This window comes from Myotis lucifugus, unplaced genomic scaffold, assembly GCF_000147115.1.
Source record: "Myotis lucifugus unplaced genomic scaffold, Myoluc2.0 scaffold_47, whole genome shotgun sequence".
NCBI classification, from domain to species: Eukaryota; Metazoa; Chordata; class Mammalia; order Chiroptera; family Vespertilionidae; genus Myotis; species Myotis lucifugus.
Genome location: NW_005871095.1, coordinates 6,656,518 through 6,666,074, shown reverse-complemented (window position 1 = coordinate 6,666,074; position 9,557 = coordinate 6,656,518).

Genomic DNA, 9,557 nt, shown 5'->3' with positions numbered 1-9,557 from the left:
CAAAAATTCAGGCCCAGACATGGGGAGAAGTTCCTGCCCAGACTCCAGCTCTGGATGGCGGCTGGAAAGCTGGAAGTCAGTGATGCCAGTGTCTCCATCCTAACAGGGAGGCACAAGGGCCTCCTAGTGTGCACCAACCCAGACGCCGCCTCTGGGGCGACGCTCTGACCTACAGACACTAGACACCACAGCTGCACCCATGAGGTGAGTCCTCTCCTGTCCCAGGCCAAGGGGCCTGGGGCTCCAGGCTCCCAGTGGTTCAAAGCTACTAGATGTTCTATTCCTCAGATGCAGGTCTTAAAAGTGGGGTGCCCTGTGGGTTCCAGCCCTCCTCAGGTTGGGCTCCCTCCCACCTGCGAAGCGCACTGAGGTTCCTGACTATGTGGTGGCCCCCTCTCCTACCTGCTTCCACGTGGCCTCCCTGTCCCAGGCCCGGCTCCAGGAGCTGCAGGGCCAGGTGACAGGTTTTGTGAGGAGGTTGTTCTTTGTGTAGTTGTGGATTCAGTGTGTCCTGGGAGAGGCGAGCTCGGGGTCCCTGGGTGTCCCCATCTTGAACAGGAATCACAGCACCTTAATTTAGGCAGATGTGAGGATTTCAGGAGCCTGTTTGCCCAGCTTTCCGCTGTCTTCTCGGTTATGCAGTATGGTATGCTCAGAAGGCCGTCTCCACTTTGAGGTCCAGTCACCTTTTCTACCAGTTGTTTTATGATGTTGTTCATTTACATTATACTTTCTCTTCAACTCAAAATTATTTTCATTTAAGATATGAAGTATTATTCAAATTTATTATTTTTTTAGTTGGCTACACAACCACATTTATTGAATTGTTGATTATTTTCCACTGACTTAACCTGTTTGAGTCTCTACTTCCAATTATTTTTGGTCTATACCCAAATAGTGGGATTTCTTGGCCATATGGTAATTCTAAGTTTAACTTTTTGAGGAGCTGCCAAACTGTTTTCCACAATGAGGGCACCATTTTACCTTCCCACCTGCAATGTGTGAGGGTTCTGATATCTCCACATCCTCACCAACACTTTTATTTTACAATTATTTCTCTTTTTGTTGTGGTTGTAACTGTCTTCATGAGTGTGAAGTAATACATCATTGTGGCTTAGAATTGCATTTCTCTAATGGCTAATTATAGTGAGCATCTTTTTGTGTATTTATTAGCCACTTGCATATCTTTGGATAACTATTTATTAAAGTCATTTCCCATACTTAATTGGGTTATGTTTTTGTTATTGAGTTGTAAGAGTTTTTATGTTTTTTGAATACAAGTACTTCAAAAATATATTATTTGCAAAAAATTCTCTCATTCTATAATTGTCTTTTAATTTTTCTGATCATGTCCTTTAAACCATAAATGTTTTTAATTTTGAAATCCAATTTATCTTTTTTTTTATTTTGTTACTCATGGTTTGGATTTTGGATGTCATATCTAAGAATCTATTGCCAAATACAAGATTATGAAGATTTGCTCCTAAGATGTCTTCTAAAAGTTTAATAGTTATAACTCATATTTAGGTTATTAATCCATTTTGAGTTAATTTTTGTATATGGTTGAAGTGGGGACATGCCTTCATTCTTTTGCATGTGTATATCCACTTATCCTAGCACCATTTATTAAAGAGACTATTTAGTTTGTCCCACTGGCCCCATCCCAGCCTTCCCTCTGAAATTCATCAGTCTGTTCCATGCTTCTATGTCTCTGGATTTATTTTGTTCATCAGTTTATTTTGTTCATTAGATCCCACATATGAGTGAGATCATGTGATACTTATCTTTCTCTGACTGCTTAGTTTGCTTAGCATAAGGGTTTATTTTTAATTTCTCAATTCTACTCCATTAAAATAAAATGTCTATTCTTATGTCAATATCATGCCATTTTTATTACTATAGCCAGACTTCTATTAATTTTCAGAATTCTGCAAACATTGATCATGAAAAATTTTGCCATTTATTGTTGCTTTTATGCAGGTACAAATGTCCAGAAGTCATTATACTCTCATTTCTATAGATCATCAGCTTTATTTCATTTTTCCATATATATGAAAATTGTTAGATATTCACTGTGTATTTTAAGCTTCTTCACTATAAAAGTATTCACCTTTCTCCCTCCCTCACTCATTTTCTCTTTCTGTCCCTAAATAAAAGTTTGCTTGATATTCAGGTTGTAACTCCCTTGTTTTTTGTTACTACAATAACTTGTAATATGTTTAATCATTATTTCATTTCATTTTAATTTTGAGCTTGGAAATGAACTGAAATTGGAGATATCCTTTCTATTTGAAAAAAAATATTTCGCAGTATAATATACACAGAAGTGCAAATATCATAGATGTGTGCATTTTAAAGAACTTTTACAATTTTGATATATTTTGTAAATAGCACCCAGCTCAAAAGTGGTATTTTGAGGTTTGGAACACTGCCCAAACCCCAAAAACCTGCTCCCATTTTCCTTCAATTGTCTCCCCCATTAAAGGCAACCTTTATCTTGACATCTAATAGAATAGACTAGTTTTGTCTGTTATTTTGGACTGATTATAACTGATATAATCACTCTGTGTTTTGTTTTGTGACTTATTTTGCTCAACTTTATATTTGGGCTGTTTATCTCATGTGTTGTTGTAGGTAATTTATTTTCATTATGAGTATTGTTCTGTTATGTAAATATACCACAATTCATCCAGGCTTGTATTGAAAGGTGCTTGAGTAAGTTACATTTTATGGATATTAAGTTCAGTGCTGTTAGGAACATGCTGGTCTGTCTTATGGTGCATATGTTTCCAGCAATGTGTGTTTCCAGTTCATCCGTATGCTATATAATACTTAGCATTTTTTATTTTTCTGAATTTTAGCCACTCTGGTGAGTACTATTATATATTATTGTGTTTGTCATTTGCATTCCTCTGATTGCTAATCAACTTGAACACCTTTCATGTGCCTATTTGCCATTTGCATATATCTTTCTGTTACTTTTTAAAGTATTTTGTCTAGTGTACTACTGTGTTTCCCATAGTGATTTGCAGTAATTCTTTATATATTGTCAAGTCTTTGTTGGTTGTAAAATGTCCTGTCCCACTTTGTGTTTGCCTTTATATTTTCTATGTTTTAATAAACAAAAGTTCTAATTTTGAAAAAGTCCACTTTATCATTTTGCTTTGTTGGTATTTTTCCACTTTAAGAGATTTTTGCCTAAATCAAGATCATAAGATATTGTCCTGCATTTTTGTTAAAGCATTATATTTTTCTTTGACATTTATACCTGAAATCCATTGATTTTTGTTTATAGAGTGAGGTGAGAATTAGTTGAGTTTTATGTATAGGTTAAGGTAGGGACTTAGCTTTTTTTTTTCTATAGATACCCCACTATGGTGAGAGAATTCTGAGATATCCTACCTGCCACTGGTATTCTATATAATAAAGAAGTAATATAGAAATTGACCCTCACACCCTTGCATCACAAGATGGCCACCCCATGTCATAACAATATGGCTGCCCCATGTCATCACAAGATGGCTGCCACAAGATGGCTGCCCCCACATTGTCACAAGATGGCTGGCAGGGGAGGGCAGTTGCAGGGAGACCAAGCCTGCAGAGGAGGGCAGTTGGGGGCAATCAGGCCAGCAGGGGAGTGGTTAGGGCAGGAGTGGGCAAACTTTTTGACTCGAGGGCCACAATGGGTTCTTAAACTGGATCGGAGGGCCGGAACAAAAGCATGGATGGAGTGTTTGTGTGAACTAATATAAATTCAAAGTAAACATCATTACATAAAAGGGTACGGTCTTTTTTTTTTTAGTTTTATTCATTTCAAACGGGCCGGATCCGGCCCGCGGGCCGTAGTTTGCCCATGGCTGGGTTAGGGGGTGATCATGCTGGCAAGCAAGTGAGTGGTTAGGAGCCAGCAGTCCTGGATTGTGAGAGGGATGTCTGACTGCAGGTTTAGGGAAACCAGGCCTGCAGGGGATCGGGCCTAAACTGGCAGTCAGACATCCCCTGAGGGGTCCCAGATTGGAGAGAGTGCAGGCTGGGCTGAGGGACACCCCCAACCCAAGTGCATGAATTTCATGCACTGGGACTCTAGTCTAGTATAATCTCCTCCCCCAGAGTATATGAAGAATTATAAGTATGATGGATTTTACTATTGATTAGGTCATGCAATAGAACAAAGGTAATGTGATTTTTTAGATGTCATTAAGGCCCCAATTGAGTTCATTTTGATTTAATTAAATGGGAGGTTATGCTAAGTGGGTCTAATATAATCAGGTAAGCTGTTCAGAGGAACTTGGCTTTTGTTGAAGGGAGAAGTTCAAAGCATGAGAGAAATTATTCTATTGGCTTTGAAAGAGTGAAGGGCCATTTTGGAGAGGGACCCACATGTGAAGGATCAGCAGCTGGTCTCTTATCAGTTGAGGTCTGAGTCCAACAAGCACAATAAGTGAGTTCCAACAACAACCATGTGCCTAGAAGAGGACCCAGAGCCTCCCCCCTTGACCAGCATCCCCAATGTGAGGCCCTGAGCAGAGGGCAGCTCACCTGTACCTGTACCCACAGAAATGGTGACTGATACATTTAAATTGTTTTAAGATACTAATATGTGATATGTTCTTAGGGCCCAAAGAAAACCAATGGACCAGTGATACAAAAACACTGAAAAATATAGTAATTCTCTGACTACCTTATTTTGCTTAGCATAATGCTCACCAGTTCAACCCATGCTGTTGAAAATGGTAAGAATTCCTACTCTTTTACCACAGCATAGTATTCCATTGTGTAGATGTACCACTGTTTTTTAATCCACTCATCTGCTGATGGGCATTTAGGCTGTTTCCAAATCTTAACTATGGTAAATTGTGCTGCTATGAACATAGGGGTGCATATATCCTTTCTGATTGGTGTTTCTATTTTCTTAATATCACTTGATCTCACTCATTTTGGAATATAATGGACAACATAAACTGATGAACAAAAACAGATCCAGAGACAGAGAAGCATCAATCAGACCATCAAACCTAAGAGGGAAGGTAGGGGAGGGGAGGGGTAAGGGGGAGAGATCAACCAAAGGATTTGTATGCATGCCTAACCAATATAAGCCTAACCAATAGACACAGACACCAGGAGTGTGAGGGCATGAGTGGGAGGAGGGTGGGGGGCAATGGGGCAATGAGGACACATATGTAATACCTTAATAAATAAAGAAAAAAATACATGAATTCCTGAAGGCATTGTAGCTCCATCTTGTCCATCAGCCACACAAAAATGTGTCTGTTTTAGGGTTCACCATTGAGTGCCATTTACTAGTGAGTCAGTGCTGGTGCTGATACAGTGGGGCCTTGACTTACGAGTGTAATTCGTTCTGTGACAGAGCTCGTAACTCAAATTACTCGTATGTCAAATCAATTGTGAACGAGTGAGACACGTGATGCTGGGCTGATGTTGTGGCGTTCACTGTGACGTTCGCTGCATCAACTAGCAGTGGGGTATCTGAAGCTGGCTCATAACCCGAATTTTAGCTCGCAACTCAAAGCAAAAAATTGGCCGAGATATGGCTCGTATCTCAAAAAACTCGTTAGTCGGGATACTAGTGAGTCAGTGATGGTGCTGATACCACATTATCTTCATACTAGTGGCCCGGTGCATGGATTCATGCACATTGAAAGGCAATTAATTACGGCAGTGTGGCAGTCAACCAGATTCGGGGACAACAGTGCCCAGCAACAACATAACCCACAGTCGAAGGTGGAATCATGTGGCCCTGCGAGGAATCGGGCTCCTCCTCTCTGGTTCTGGTATGCGTCACCTGAGAATCGCTGCTGCCGGTTCTCACCACAGCTCAGCAGCTCCTGCGTTGAGCATCTGCCCCCTGGTGTTAAGTGTGCGTCATATGTACCGGCTGGTCAGCTGGTTGGACGGTCACCTAGCCTTTTATACATATAGATAACAAGTCTTGGTATGTGATAGTTTTAAGTCTTTTAGGTTTGTTATTCTACTTTAAAATGTCCTGGACAGTTCTTGTTCCTTTGCATTTCTGTACAGAGTTTAGGAGAAGGCTGGATTTAAAACATGCAGAAATTTTGACTTGGATTGCATTGACTCTACAGAAACACCTATAATTTTATACTTTTTCCACAATTCCATATTTTAAGTACAGTAATATAAATTGATTTCATGCTATGATCAAAAATACACTAAATATATTTCTATGCCTTCTATATTCCTCTCTTAATCTCACTGCCTGATTTCTGTTTATCTAAAACACTTTCTCAATATCAGTATGCTCATATTTAGAGTTTCCTAATCTATCATCTTTAATTCTTATCATTTTTCTTCTTCTAGTAAAAAAAATTATAAAATCAGTGTGTTTACACTGTTTTTCATTTTTCTTATGTCTTTCCTCAAAACTGTTGTGTGATTTTTGCATTGTTAAAGCTTCTGACATAAACATTCTGTTCTTTACCCACAAATAACATATTTGTTTTAGTTTTCCTTGCAGTAAAATAAAATAAACTATGTTGCCATTTTGTTGACAGTATTTTTTTCAGTCATCTTTTGGTTAGTTGAATTTGTTCTTTAGTAGTTTTTTTTCTTTTTTAGAAGGACTAATAGGTCATTACTTTTTTTCACTTTATTGCTTTTAACTTGAGTTACAGTTTGGCTGTTTATAAAATTCTTGGTTCATGCTTTCTTTTTTACATACTTTGCATTGTAGAATCGCCATCTCCTAGAATTTAATTTTGCTCTGCAGAAATATGAGGCCAGACTAATTGTTACTCCTCTTGGTTAAACTCACTGGATGACTTTTCTCTCTTGTCTTTGCTGAGCTTTGCAACTATACTCAGATATTGCAGATGGGGATGCAGCTGTCTTTAACTTTTATTAATTCATGATTTTCCATTCCTGATTTTTCTTGTTACTGTGGGGTAATGTCCAAGTTGAGAAAGAGAAATTACATATGTATTCTGTCACTTTTAAGCCAAGAAGTATCTATGCTACACTGCTTCCTTGGTTTGTTCTCATGAGTTATATATGTGTCTTTACCCATGTATATCATATTTCTTCTGTGAGATATATAACGTTACACATGAGTCAGCAAAATAGATAGCATTTCAGTGGTGGTTAAGTCAGTGAAATGTTCTTTTACGATTTACTAAACCCCTTATTTAGAAAACCAGATGTAATGATTTCACTGGTTAATAATAATTAAAGCAAAAACATATTCAGCTGCAATGCCAGCAGTAGCAGCTAGCAAGCATTATGTAGTTACTATGTACAACACAGTGTATTAATCCCTTCACATGGACTGTAACATTGAACTCTCATAACAGAGATGTACTTAGGTGACGACTTAGGCCTAGTCAATAAAGTAGCTTGAAAGAAGTGACTTAGTTGGCAAGTGACAGAGCAGTGATGGGACCCTATGTTTTCTGAATTCAAAGTTGTCACTACCTTTGCATAGATACTGCTCGGCTGGCATGCACTTTCATTCCTATGTCAGTATTCAGCACTTTCTGCAACTCTAATGTTATGGAATGGTACTGTTTCCTTGAAGACCTGCCGTCATCTCTGTAGAGAGCATAATACGTACCGGCTATACAGTTTCATGGCTCAGACTATCCTTCCCTTTATTTCCCAATCTGTCCTGCACCCCTCTCTTTCCCCCACAGAAGCAGAGAAATAATGAAATCTGGAAGAATCTCAAGCATCACTTTTGGAATTTGGGAACTCAGAGGTCTTGTTTAAAGTGGTATGGAATTTGAGAAAATAGCTCTGAGATTATGGGAAGTTATTTAATGCATCTGAAAATTAGTTTCTGCATATAGGGGATGGGGAGTCCTTTGGGATATTTTGGCTCCAATCTAGGTCTCCATTAGCTTCAATCTACTGACTTCACTAGAAGTGACATTATCAAAGTGATCCTTAGCTAGAAAACTGTATTTACTTCAAATGTTTATTGCAAGTGGCTAAGAAAATGGGTTTTATATTATGATAGAGTTGGGTTGCCTTTCCTTTTCTGACCTTGTAGCTCAGGGTAATTAATACATAAGGTTATTGTGAGAATTGCATAAAATAATCCTTTGGAAGGGAATTGCTATTATTACTCTTTTTTAAATATATTTTATTGATTTTTTACAGAGAGGAAAGGAGAGAGATAGAGATTAGAAACATTGATGAGAGAGAAACATTGATCAGCTGCCTCCTGCACACACCCTCCTGGGGATGTGCCCGCAACCAAGGTACATGCCCTTGACCGGAATCGAACCTGGGACCTTTCAGTCTGCAGGCCGATGCTCTATCCACTGAGCCAAACTGGTTACGGCTATTACTCTTATTATTTCTCCTTAGTTATATAATTGGGCGATACAAAAATGCGGAAAAATAGACAAAGCCATATCAGGTCATGCGATAATTCTTATGTACAAAATTATTTAATTCTTATATAATTAAATAATGAACAACTGTGAAAAATTATGAGTGGTAAAGTAAAATATTATGTATAGTTAGGTTAAATATAAAAAATTTTGAGTATGCATAAATAAATGCACAATATTTTATAAATGACTGAAATCTATTTTTTTTTCTTCTGTAAGGAAGGAAAAAAAAAAATACATTCAAGCAAGGCTGAATTGTTTGGCATTTGTTGTACAGACATAGGCTATGTATTTTGAAAAGATCCAGCATGTTATACTTTTAAAAAGTAGAAAATCGGCCCCACTGATGATTGGTTGGTGATTGGTAACTCGGTTGGGCATTGTCCCATGTACAGGAAGGTTGACAGTTTGATTCCCTGTCAGGGCACAGGCCCAGGTTTTGGGCTTGATCCCCAATAGGGTGGGTGGAGGAGGCAGCCTAGAGATGTTTCACTTTCATATCAATTTTCTCTCTCTCTCTCCCTTCCTCACTTTCTCTCAAATCAATAAAAAATATTTTTTACAAAATGTAGAGAATCACTCATGGAGTTTGTAAAACCTGTTCTTTTGTTTTGATTGGATTTTATTATGTTAAAGTAAACATGGATCCCTTTATTCCTGATAAATAACTTAGAGAAACTTGGTAGGCAATGGGTTATTCTTGACCCTTTCTAAGCAATGAGGAGGGCAGGGATGAAAATGTGATAGCGAGAGGCAATTTAAGAGATATGATCATGAAATCTCACAGTTCAGGACTCTAAGCAAGGAGAGGGAAAGCAGGAAGGAACATGGACACAAAGTGATACCATTTATGTTTAGCTACCCCTTTATGTTCTATGTGGTGGGCTAGTCAAAAATAAATCATGATACAATTAGTTTATTTTCCTTATTTCTATCTATTATGAGAAATAAGTCATTTCTTCTTTCTTTATGTAAATTTATTTTATATAAAGGGGTATGAAATACAATCTTTTGTATAAATAAAAACCCAATGATCTAGGTATTATATTTGTTTAATTTTTTTGGCATTTTTGTCTAAGGATTTTGCAAGGGACAGCAGGAACATGAATATTTGAGTAAAAGGGGGACACAGATTCCAGTTTTTTAGCTCAGAATTACTCCACATATTGTGGGTCTCTGTAGGCT